Source organism: Panicum hallii, chromosome 4, assembly GCF_002211085.1.
Source record: "Panicum hallii strain FIL2 chromosome 4, PHallii_v3.1, whole genome shotgun sequence".
Classification (NCBI taxonomy): Eukaryota; Viridiplantae; Streptophyta; class Magnoliopsida; order Poales; family Poaceae; genus Panicum; species Panicum hallii.
The window spans coordinates 45,142,966-45,155,970 of NC_038045.1; the positions used below are offsets into that span (position 1 = coordinate 45,142,966).

General features: G+C 49.5%; 1 pseudogene; it reads left to right on the plus strand.

The window, feature by feature from the left end:
- The window catches only part of LOC112890538, a 28,574-nt pseudogene that overhangs the window by 4,267 nt on the left and 11,302 nt on the right, over positions 1-13,005 (plus strand).

Sequence of the window (13,005 nt, forward strand, 5' to 3'; positions counted from 1 at the left end):
TAGCTGTCGGGATCCAGGCGCAATGTGCTGAAAACATTTGTACTTACAGGTGCCCAGCAACCACCACCTGAGGAAGCTGCTAGGACGTCAAGGAGTCCTGGTGAAATACTGAAGGCCGGGCCCGGGTACAAGAACATCATTAACACCAACCTGGTGGATGACCCCATGCTGACGGCCGACAACATAAAGACCTTCAAGAGAACCTTCAAGGAAATGTATGATTTTTCCATGGTAAGACCTGAGTATTGTTCTGCTTGTACGTATTGTCAAGCTGTCATGACTCAATCTCCGCAGTTACGCAGAATGTGATCACTCACTCCCAGAAGAAATCAGAGAAGCTGGGAGCCGTTGTGAGTGGTCACCAAGAACTTGCTGCCCTGGATAAACGCGTATCCGAGGAGATTACGAAGAACATCTATCTGGAGAGGAAGCTCAAGATGTTGGAGCATGAAAGGACTCAAGAGATGTGGCTCCTCAAGAATGACCTGCGAAACCTTGAGAAAGCCAACTCCGAGCTCCAAAAATAACTCGAGGAACAAAAGAAGGCGTTCGAAGAACAAAAGAACGCGCACCAGGAGCAGCTCAAAGAGCAAAAGAAAGCGCACCAAGGTAAGCCCTTGCTTCCCTTGAGTATTTGCATTTATCGATTTATACTGGATTCTGAAAAAACTCTTCACCATAGAACTTAGAAAAAACTTAATGTGTAAAGAAGAGCTACTTACTGACGTGAAGAACCTACTGTATCGCCGTACAGATGACGTCGAGAGGCTGCAAAAGGTGATCGGCGACACTGAGGAACAGTTCGCCGACTGCCTTCGGCGAATCAAGACGTTAGGCGAGGAGAAAGGACGGCGGGAGAAGGAACTGGAAATTCTCCATGAAGCCGCCCAGACGCTCGTAGATATGGTTGATCCAGCAGAAGAGGACGAAGCAGGCAAGCAGCCCTTGCTGGATCGGCTTCGCGGGGCGCCCGAAAGAGTCATGAAGTTCCTTACGGAGGCCCCCGTCGCTTGCGTCAGCCATGCCCTAGCATTTGTAAAGTCCTTTTTGCTGGAAGCGCAACTAGAATATTTGCTCAAGGCATGGCTACGGATTGCACCGAGGACCAATTTGACAAATACCTCCAAGAAGCCCAACCTGTAGCAGGACAGATTGTACAAAGTGTACTGCAGGATTAGGGTGTAAAAAACAAGTACTTACTTCCTTGTGTACATATTTTATTTGATGTCTCCACTTGTGTGTGCCTTGGCTGAATTGTCATCCAGGCTTAGAGGCTAAGTAGTAGACGCTACCCTGGGTGCGGCGACCCTGAAAGTAGCCATAGCTCCACGTAGGAACTCATCTAATAAGTTAGCGATAACCTGATCGGGCAGGCCTAATCTATTAGGAAAGAACGCGAGCATTGTCGCGGGATTGCCGTGCTTAAGGTAGAGAAAAAATAAAGCTACCCAGCGTGCATCGACTCTAGATGTAGTCGAGGTCGCTCCCTCATGCGAGCGCGCTCCACAAGTTAGGTAGGAACCGGATGAACGGATCGAACTTGTTGGGAGCGTATGCGGGCATCGCCGCGGGTCTGCCGTGCTTTTGGCAAAAAATGAAACTACCCTGAGTACAACGACTCAGGATGTAGTCGAAATAGCTCGTCATGCGAGCCCATCCAAAAAACTGGGTATAAACCAGTCGAACGGATCGACCTTGTTAGAATAAATGCGATTACTATCGCGAGCGACCATCCCAGGTCGCGGTGGAAGTCGATTCGTAGAAGGTATGAATGGAGCCGAGGCTTCCTCCGAAACATGAGGTCGATAAGATATGAACGTGGCCGTAGCCTCCGTAAAATTCATGACAGGAAGTTGATGTATATAAATGATACACGCGGCCGTAGCCTCCGCATGTTCAGAGAGATTTACAACCCGAATCTTGTGGCATATAGCCTCCAAATTGATTCGAGAAAAAGGGACCGCCTAAGCCCCGGAGACTCAGCTATCTTCGAACATCTTCTCATGGGTAGAACTTGCGCAGGTTCTGAATGTTCCAAGAGTTCGGAACATCTTGACCCTCGGGATATTCTAGTCGATATGACCCTGGTCTTGTAACCTGCTTGACGACGAATGGACCTTCCCACCTTGAGTTAAGCTTGTGTAGGCCGGAATCGTCTTGGATGCTACGTAGGACCAAGTCGCCTACGCTAAATGACCGCTCCTTCACGTTGCGATCGTGATATCGCCGAATCCCCTGCAGGTATCGAGCTGACTGAACAAGAGCGGTGTAGCGAGCCTCTTCAACAGAATCGAGCTCTAGTTGCCTCGCCTCATCCCCCTCACCTTCGTTGTACATTTCAACCCTTGGGGATTTCCACATGATGTCGGTCGGCAAGATAGCTTCAGATCCATACACGAGAAAGAACGGCGTTTGTCCTGTGGCTTTGGACGACTGAGTTCGAAGCCCCCAGACGACATGTGGTAGCTCATTTATCCATGTGCCTCCCTTCTTACTGTTTGCATCATAGAGCCTCTTCTTAAGGCCATCGATTATCATGCCGTTCGCCCGTTCGACTTGTCCATTGGCCCTTGGGTGAGCAACAGAGACATATTTAACCTCGATGCATGCATTCTCACAAAACTCCCAGAACTGGTTGGCCGTGAAGTTCGATCCCAAGTCCGTGATGATGGTATTCGGGAAGCCGAAACGGTGCAAGATATCAGAGATGAAATCAACAACCTGATCTGGTGTGAGCTTGGCTATCGGCTTGTACTCGATCCACTTGGTAAATTTGTCGATAGCCACCAACACATGGGTGAAACCGCCTGGCGCCGTTGTGAAGGGCCGAATCATGTCAAGGCTCTAGCAGGCAAAGGGCCAAGATGGCGGTATGGTGATGAGGCTGTGGGCTAGAACATGAGACTGCTTGCCGAAGAATTGATAGTTTTGGCATCTGCGCACCAGATCCTCCGCGTTAGATACTGCCGTGGGCCACCAGAATCCGGCCCTGTATGCCTTCCCCACCAGCGTCCTCGAAGCTGCGTGGTTGCCGCAGACACCTTCGTGTATCTCCCGGAGTATGTCATAGCCATATTCGTTCGTGACGCACTTCATGAGGACACCTGACCGGACGCCGCGCCGATAGAGCTTGCTGTCGACTAGGACAAAGCCCTTACTTCTGCGCATGACACGTGCTGCCTCTGCGCTCCTTGCGTCAACTCCCGCCGGTAGCCTTTGATCCCGAATGAAGTCGATAAAAGCCTCTCTCCAGTCCTCACCCAGCGCCATAACCTCCCGATCGGGTTGTTGAGGACCCGCATCGGTGGATACTTGTGGTGAAGACTTGATGGATGGCTGCTTGAGCTCCTGGACAAAGACTCCCGGCGGAACCTAAGCACGTGTTGACCCCAGCTTGGACAAAATATCTGCGCCAACATTGTGCTCTTGAAGCACATGATGAACCTCCGAGCCAGAAAATTTGTTTTCCAACTTGCGCACTTCCTGTACATAGGCGTCCATCGTCTCCTTGTTGCAGTCCCACTCTTTGTTGACTTGCTGAACGACAAGAAGGGAGTCGCTATACGCAAGTAGTCGCTTGATCCCTAGTGATATCACCAAACGAAGCCCGTGAAGCAAGGCTTCATACTCGGCTTCATTGTTGGATTCGTCCCACAGGATCTGAAGGACATACTTCAATTGTTCGCCCCGTGGAGAAATAAGTAGAACTCCGCCGCCGCCGCCATCGAGCTTGAGGGACCCATCAAAGTACATGATCTAGTGCTCTGGCTTGTCGACTGGAGTTGGAACTTGATTCTCCCTCCATTTAGCCATGAAATAGACTAAGGCTTGAGACTTGATTGCAGTGCGTGGCTTGAAGTCAATTGACAAAGCCCCCAGTGCCACTGCCCACTTTGATATACGCCCTATGGCATCTTGATTATGAAGAATATCCGCCAATAGGAAATCCCTAATCATAGTGATCTTGTACTCATCAAAATAATGGCGCAGCTTTCTTGATGCGATTAAAATTGCATATAAAAGCTTCTGAACGGCCGGGTACCATACTTTGGATTTGGAGAGTACCTCGCTGATGAAGTAGACAGGCCTCTGCACACCAAATGCATGGCCTTCCTCGCCTCGCTCGACTACAATAGCACTACTGACAACGTGAGTTGTTGCAGCAATGTAAAGTAGTAGGTCTTCCCCTGGCAATGGTTCTGTAAGGATCGGGGGAGACTGAAGGTGATGTTTTAGATCTTGCAGAGCCCGCTCAGCCTCCTCCATCCATTGGAACTTATCTTGGCGTTTCAAGAGCTTGAAGAAGGGTAGTCCTCTCTCCCCGAGTCGGGAGATGAACCTGTTAAGAGCTGCCATGCAACTTGTTCGTTTCTGCACATCCTTGATTGTGGCCGGAGCCCCCATATCAGTAATGGCTGAAATCTTTACAGGGTTGGCATCAATGCCCCGGTTGCTGACGATGAACCTGAGAAATTTCCCTGAAGGTACTCCAAAAACGCACTTGGTTGGGTTGAGCTTCCACCGAAATCTGCGCAGACTGCTGAACATTTCTTCCAAATCTACAGTCAAGTCGTCGGAATCCCTGGTCTTGATGACCACATCATCCACGTAGGCCTCAACGTTCCAATGTAGCTGATCCGCGAAGCACATCTGGATCGCACGCTGATAGGTTGCTCCTGTGTTTTTTTAACCCGAAGGACATGGTTTTGTAGGCATATGTCCCGTACGGGGTGATGAACGTCGTCTTGATTTGGTCCTCCTTCTTGAGCGCAATCTAATGATAACCTGAATAACAATCAAGGAAATAAAGCAAAATGCAGCCTGGCGTCGAGTCGACGACTTGATCAATGCGCGGCAGCCCGAAGTGACCCTTCGGACAATACTTGTTGAGATCGGTGTAATCAACACACATCCTCCATTCATTATTCTTTTTTCGTACAAGAACGGGATTAGCTACCCACTATGGATGGATTACTTCTTTAATGAATCCAGCCGTGAGGAGTTTAGCTATCTCTCGTTTGATGGCCTCACGCTTATCGTGGGCAAACCTCCGTAGGCGTTGCTTTTGGGCACGACCTGTGGGTGTACATTCAAGCTATGCTCGATCAGCTCCCTAGGCACCCCTAGCATGTCCGCTGGTTTGCACGCGGATATGTCTCGGTTAGCCCGAAGGAAGATGACGAGCGCGAGTTCCTATTTTTCACCTAAACCCACGCCAATGATGGCAGTCTTAGATGAGTCACCCTCCTGGAGCTGGATCGTCTTGAGGACCACGCCGTCAGTCGACTGGATGCTCGACTTGCTGGCCTTTCTCGAGGTGATCTCCAGCCCGGACTGAGAGTGCTGCTGCGCGGCCGCGAGTACTTCACCGGAAGCATCTGGCACACGAGTAGTCAAAGCATACTGGATCGCCTCCTGATTGCAGTCATACGACTTCTTCAAGTCACCATGGAGAGTAAGTACTCCACTTAGTCCTGGCATTTTGAGAAGCAGATAAATGTAATGTGGCACTGCCATAAACTTGGCGAGTGCTGGACGACCCAATATTGCATGATAAGAAGATTTGAAGTTGGCCACTTTGAATTTGATGAACTCGGTGCGGTAGTTCTCCCTTATGCCGAAAGTGACTGGGAGAACCACCGTACCAAGTGGGTGCGTCGCGTTACCTAGGACGATACCGTAGAAGGGGGACTTGCTCGGAACCAGCATGTCCTTGAAGTCCAGGCCCATCTTCCTCAGAGTGCTGGCGAAGATGAGGTTGAGACCGCTCCCACCATCGATGAGCACCTTGGTGAGCCTGACCTCCGCCACCACAAGATCTAGAACCAGAGGAAACTTGCCGGGCTCCGAGAAGCTCGTCCACTGATCGTTGCAGGAGAATGAGATGGGGACCTCCGACCAACGGAGTGGTCGTGGTACCGCCGGCTCAACGGACATGATCTCCCAGAGAAGCAGCTTCTGGTCCCGCTTGGAGCCGAAATCCCCATCTCCCCCGAAGATGACGTTAACGGTCTTCGAAGTGTCCTGGAACTTCGGGTTGCGCCCTTGGTCCTCTTGGTCGTCATCCTCGGGTTCCTTGTCCGCAGGCTTCTTATTCTTCTTATCACCACCGGAGTTGCTGAACGTCCTCTGGAGGTGGTAGCAGTCGATGGCCGCGTGATTGACACCTGGATGCCATGGGCACTTCTACTGCAGGAGCTTCTCGAACTCCTCCTGCGTTGTCGACTTCTTGCCCCGCGAGGGACGATCTACAGCCGTGATGAGATCATCTGGCTTGCGCTTTCGGGGTGGACCCGAATAGTCCCGCTGGTCTTTGTCGTTGGGGTTGTCATTTGGGCACCTCAGATTGCTATCTTGGCACCGCGGGAACTGCTCCCGCATCTTCTCCTCCTGTTCGGACCAATCGTGCATCATATCACGAAGGCCCGCAACAGTCTTTGGCCTGTTCCGCCCAAAATCCCTGTAGATGCCAGGGTCGGTGATGCCTTTGTAGAAGCAGTTGATGATATCGTCCTCCGAGATGTTCGCGATGGTGGCGCGGACATCGAAGAAGCGACGTGTGTAGGACCGCAGGAGCTCGTTTCGTTCATGCTTACACTGAGTAAGATCGTGTCGAGTACCTGCGCGAGTGATCGCTCCCTGGAAGTTGTCGATGAAGACCTTCTTAAGTCGCTCCCAGGAGTCGATGGAGTTGTTGCTGAGGCTCTCCAGCCACATGAGCGGGGCAGGGTCCAAAGCCATCGGGAAGTAGACGACCTTGGTGATGTTAGAGCCCCCTGCGACCTCAATGGCCGTGGAGTAGCAACGTAGCCACTGCTGAGGAGCCTGCTTGCCGTCGTACCTGATGATGCCGATCGGCTTGAAGCCCTCAGGGTACTTGTAGCTGCTGAATCATGCGGAGAAAGCTGGGAATCGATCGCTACAGTCAGTACCTTCAGTTTCGACTTCTTCGCGGACCTTGCGCCTGGAGTCGATCACGGACCGCGCGTCGCGGCCTTCATTAATGTGCTGGCGCAGGTCTTCTGGAAGAGGCCGATGATTGGCCTGTCGCGGGTTACCCCCTAGAGGTGGCTGCTGCCTCCCGCCAGGGGCCTGGCTCCCACGAGCGTTGTCGTTGTTGTGGCTGGGCTGAGGTCGAGGGCGTCCGCCAGCCGTTCGGCTGTGAGCCTGGCTCCGACTCTCACCCACGCGCTCCTCCCTGATGGTAGACACCGGGTTTTGCTGATCCAGCTGGATCCAAGCCCTCTGCGCGTAAAGAAGTGCTTGACGCACATTTGGATCATTACTGCGCTCGAGTATGGCCATAACCCTGGCAATGTTGGCCACCGGGGTCCTGAAATCCCGTTCACTTACGACGGCGAATTCCGGATCAAGCTCGTGATGCATAGATCACCTGTGCTCGTTGACCCTCCTCCGCTGGATCGTCTCCAGTGTTGGCTGTGGCCTCATCTTCAGAGACCGCTTCAAAGTCGACGATGGGAAAATCCCCATCGTCCTCGCCTTCTTCTACCATTAGCACCTGGCGGGAGACGAGCTCATCGGAGCTCGAGTCGACTAGTTCTGTCGACTCCTCCGCCACGGTGGCCAACGGCCTACCCTCCTGGAAAGGTAAGGGCTCGAGGTGGGCTATAAGCCGATCCTCAGCCTCGAGTAGATCGGAGGGCTCCATGCCCCTCCAATATACGAAGCATCCCTCCGGTATGGAGGTGATCATCAGATCACTGGCGCCAAAACAACCCGAAGCCCCCCGGCATACGGTGGCTTCAAGCCTTCCAGACTGGAGCAAAGAGTCCAGGTCCTTCTCTAATGCTGAGAGGGACCCAGAGACGTTGGCCTCCTGAAGATCAGTGGCCAGATTGCGTGAACCGAGTCGGGATCGGCTACGCGAATCCTTAGATTGGAATGATTCCAACCCAAGGGAAGTTGCCGTAGCGCAGGATGAAGTCGAGTCGGGAGCTGACTCCATCTTAATCTTTGCAGCGGATGCATGGATCGACAAGTCATCGAGATCATCGGCGAACTTGTCGAGGTCGCTGCGAAGATCCGCCACAGGAGTCTTTGGCTTCATGTCGACGAGGAACCACAGGAAATCGCCTACACCATCTGCGATGCAGACCCACGTGCCAAAAACAAATGTCGTGCCCTGGGAGGGAACTGACCAGGTGAATCGGAAAGATGCCATCGAGCTCGCCGGTGGATCTTCGACGCGCTCCCCTACCTAGCACACCAGCTGTCGGTGTTTTACTGGCTGCCCACCGAGGGATATACCCGAGGTGGTAAGTTTTAGGTGAGGAGACGCCGAGATCAGGAACTCGAAGGTGCAAGGAACACAAAACTTAGACAGGTTCGGGCCGCAAGATGCGTAATACCCTACGTCCTGTATGGTGATTTGTATTGCCTTTGGTGTAGAGTGATCTGGAGATCTTATTTTGAGAGGGTTCCTGTCCCCCCTTATATATCCGGGAGGCCAGGGTTACAAGGATACTAACCAACACCAGCTAAGGAATCGTACCAGAACATATCTCGAGCAGATTTCTTCTGTATCGGTTAGCTTTATCTCCTACTTAAATGGGATAAATAAGAGATAAACAAGATGAATAAGAGATAAAATGGACCTAATCTCTTAAACCTCTTTAAACTACGTTATGTACACAGTCCCGTGGCCCCGGGTCTGACACTCGTGTTTCCCTTGATGCCCGGGTTTGTAAGGCCCTTAAATACTCTCGAGGTGAGTGGCAGGGATTCGCTACAAGGCCCTAACTTGCAACGATCCTCTAAGACTTCAGGCCGCAGTGGTCATAACCCTTCCTAACGAGGAAGACGCCTTAATCAGGATCATATCTACGCCTCAAGAGGACCGAGCTATACCCTATCAACGCACTCCCCTCTTACCCTTTCGGTAAGACCAGTACAAACTAAAGTTTTTAATTAATTAGTCAAGACTAGAGCCATGTAGTACTGTGGTTGCACTGTTTTTCTGGGTGGTTCTTCATGTTCCAATTAATGCAGTGATCTTATAATTATCACCATAAAGATATTCCCGAGCATGAGGTAAAACAAGTGTAGCATAGTTTCCAAGTTATCCAACCATAAACCAAGTAGAGGCAACTAGCGTTGCTACAACATAAATAAACAATCCAGGTTTAATAAAGGAAGTTCAACAGAAAATTAGGCATATCCTTAGTTTAGGACCCGTCATCATATTATAGACGCATGCATGCATATAAAGTAAATATGTGTATTTAGAAAGTTATTAGGACCGGAATATGATCAAGGACCACTTGCCTTCTTCAAAGTACTGCTGCTGCTCAGGGGCGCCTTCAAAGCCTTGCTCTTCCGGACCCTCGAACTACGCACCGTCTATCGCAAACACACAAGTACATACAAATAAGTAAATACAATAAATAAGAAAACAGTACAACAAATAATGTAAACAGAACAAAACAACATTATAAAGCTACTGTACATGTCGCAAGGATCGCGTGAGTGCGAGACTCAATAAAAACGGAGTTAAAATGAGGAAGTTATGGCTAAAATATGATTCCAGAGCCTTATTTGTAAAATATTTAAAACTAGAAGGGCTCTGAACAAAGAAGGGCTAAAACATAAATAAACCTTAAAATCTAGGGTTTAGAGGCTTACTTGTAAAATATTTAAAACTAGAAGGGCTCTGAACAAAGAAGGTCTAAAACATAAATAAATCTTAAAATCTAGGGTTTAGATTGAAAAACAGAGAGTCTAGGGATGCCGGGTTCTATTTTAGAAAAAGACAGGGGTTAAAATAGAAGAAAAATAATCTGCTAGTAAATACTTTTAAACTGTGGTGGAATGCGGGTTAATTCTAATAAAAACTGAGGGTCCCTTTAGAAAAAAACCTATGGTTTGACCGGTATGGGTTCTGTTGACTAGGTGTAGATCGGATCTGGGCCATCCGATCTAAATCGGACTGCCGGGAGCGGCGGGCGTCTCGGGGTGGTAGTGCTGAGCGCCGGCGGTGAGCCGTGCAACGGCGGGCGGCGACGGAGCTCGCCGAAGTTACGCGATAACGCATTTCTGGCTCGGTTTCGCTCGGGAAAAAGGCTGGGGAGAGGGAGCGTGAGATGGGGAACGCGGTGGAGAGGTCGAGGGAGCGGTGCGGTAGCTAGAGGTGCATGCATGGCGGCAGGCGGTGGCAGGACCGTTGGATTACACTGAAATCGGTGCTCCAGGGCTCAGATTGGATCGGGAAAAGGCCGTGGAGGTGGAGGGTGCTACGAGCAACGTGTCTAGGGGCTCGGGGTGGGGTGTCGCAGTCCAGAGGGGGCGCTCGACAGCGGCGCACTGTGTGGCAATCTCCGGTGAGGAATCGCGCGTGCGAGAAAGCGGGGAGAAGAGGGGAAAAGGGGCCGGCAATGCTCCTTACCACAACGCGGAGCTCCTGCGGCGCTTGCTCGACGGCGGAACGCGGCAGAGCGTCGATGACCCCGAGCTCGACATAGGCGGCGGCGCGAATTAGCTAGGGTTTGCGAGGAGGGATGGCGGCTACGGCTACGATGCGATCCAGGGGTGCGGGGACGGTTACGGGATCTCGACGTGCGGGCCCGAGGCGCGTGGGGAGGCGGTCACGGCCAGACTCGGGCGCGAGTCCGAGCCTGGCTTGAGCTTGAGGACGGGCCCAACAGGTGGGTCCCGCCTGGCGGTGAGGGAGAGGAAGGGGAGGATTGAGGGGGCGTCGGGTTGGGCCGCTGGGCCGGGAAAGGAGGAGCGGAGCGGCCGGTTAGGTTGGGCCACACAGGAGGAAGGGAAAGGGGAAGGGGATTGGGCCGGCTGGGCCGCGTAGGAGTAAAGAAAAGAAAGAGGGAGCTGGGCCGGGCTAAGAGGAGAAAAGGAGAGAGAGAGAAAAAATAAATATGTTCTAATATATTTGAATTGAATTTAAAATTTAAATTCAAATAAAAGAAAAGTAATAAAATAATGCAATGCGGCATGAAATGCACAAGACCTATATTTACTTATATTTTTTAGGCTAAGTATATTATTGTTAATTCACGGTAAATGTTTTAAAATTGAAAGGAAATTGAATGAAACCTTATGGATCCTGCAAAACTGCAAAAGTCTAGCAAAATTTATTTAAGTTCATGATTTGAAAAATAGGGTGTTACAGCATATACGGTGGAGCCTCGGATGGCCAACGATGTCGACTGGCGCAGGCAGATCCCTTATAGCCTCCTACCATTCCGGAAGGCCTTTGAGGGCACGTTCATAATTCATTTCCGCAGGCGGATACGATCGGGAGGAAGGCAACAAGTGGTGACCGATGGTTACACTGACCTCATCGCCTATGGGCTATGGGAGCACTACTAGAAAATGGTCTATCGGTACCAGCACGTTAGTGCCGGTCAAGAACGAGCCGGCACTAACGTGCCTCAACAGTGTAAGGCGGGCACATTAGTGCAGGCTAGAAATATCAGCCGGCACTAACGTGCCATCCCCCCAACTGTCAGACGGCTGCCACAACGGTCAAAACGCACGTTAGTGCCGGTCGGCATATCTAGCCGGCACAAATTAGTGCCGGCTGTCTGCTCTAGCCGGCACTAAACGTACACAGTTAGTGCCGGCTAAAGCCACTACATCCCAGCCCTCCCTCCATTTCATTTGCCACTCTTCTTCTTCCCGAGCCCTCCTTCACTCTCATGGCGTGTTACAGGGGAGGTGCTGCCCATTTTTCCCCAAATTTGTGAGGATTTCACCCATCCAAGTGCACAAAAGGTTAGCTTCTTCCACTCTTCTTTCACGGTGTTTATTCTTTGTTTCATACTTTTCTAGATAAAGAAAATAGTGATTTTAAGGTTGAGGGAAAATGAGCATCATTTTCCGATTTGTTCATTAATTTGAGCAAAATAGAATCGATTTGTTACTTTTTAGAGAAGGTTTTCTAGATAGTTTGACTATGACATATTTAGAGTAATTTTTTTGAATTATTTCACGGGGACATGTGTATATGTTACTATGCAAAATTTTAGAGATTTTAAGGATGAGGGACAATGAGCTAATTATTGATAAATTTCCTGCTATAGTGATAAATTTGGCTTATTTAGCTAATGAGCTAATTATTGAAATAATGGATCCGATTACACCGAAAATACGATTTGTTAAAGAAACACTATATACCTAACTAGTGAAACAGAACAAAGCCACTCAAGAAAACTCGAAATAAAAGGACAGAACATACTTTGGGATTTGGATCATCAGCATCACATAAAGCACCAGCTAGAGTAGTATAGTTATCAGCTTCTGGAGAGTTTCTCACAGTTTCACTCTCAAAGCTACTCCCTCCATTCCGTTTCAAATTATCAGTCGTTTAGACTTTTCTAAATTCATAGTTTTTCTATGCATCTGCATATATATATATATATATTACGTCTAGGTGTATTGTAAAACCTATAAATCTATTAAAAAAAGTCAAAACGAACGGAGAAAATACCACGGACAAAAGCCACCAACAAACTCGCAAAAACGCAAGTCGTCACGAGAAAGCAACAGGGTAGTTGTAAAATAACAGAAACGACCCGGAACAACCGCCACCACGAACAAAAACCACCAACAAACTCGCAAAAACACAAGTCATCAACAAAGCAACAGGGCACTTGTAAAATCACATAAAACGACCCAGAACAACCGCAAATTAGAACTCGCAGTACTCGCCATGATTTAGGGTGTGCTCATTTTCTTGGGCATAAAGTTTAGAGGGGTGACATGTGTATATGTTACTATGCAAAATTTTAGGGATTTTAAGGATGAGGGACAATGAGCATGATTCATTAATTTGTTCATTAATTTGAGCAAGGTAGAATTGATTAGTTGCTTTTTAGAGAATGATTATTATATAGTTTGACCATCACACATTTAGAATGATTTTTTTGAATTATTTCATGGTGACATGTGTATATGTTATTGTGCCAATTTATTTTGCTATTTAGTTTAAATTTACTAGATAGGTGGCCTATGACACATTTATATTTTTTT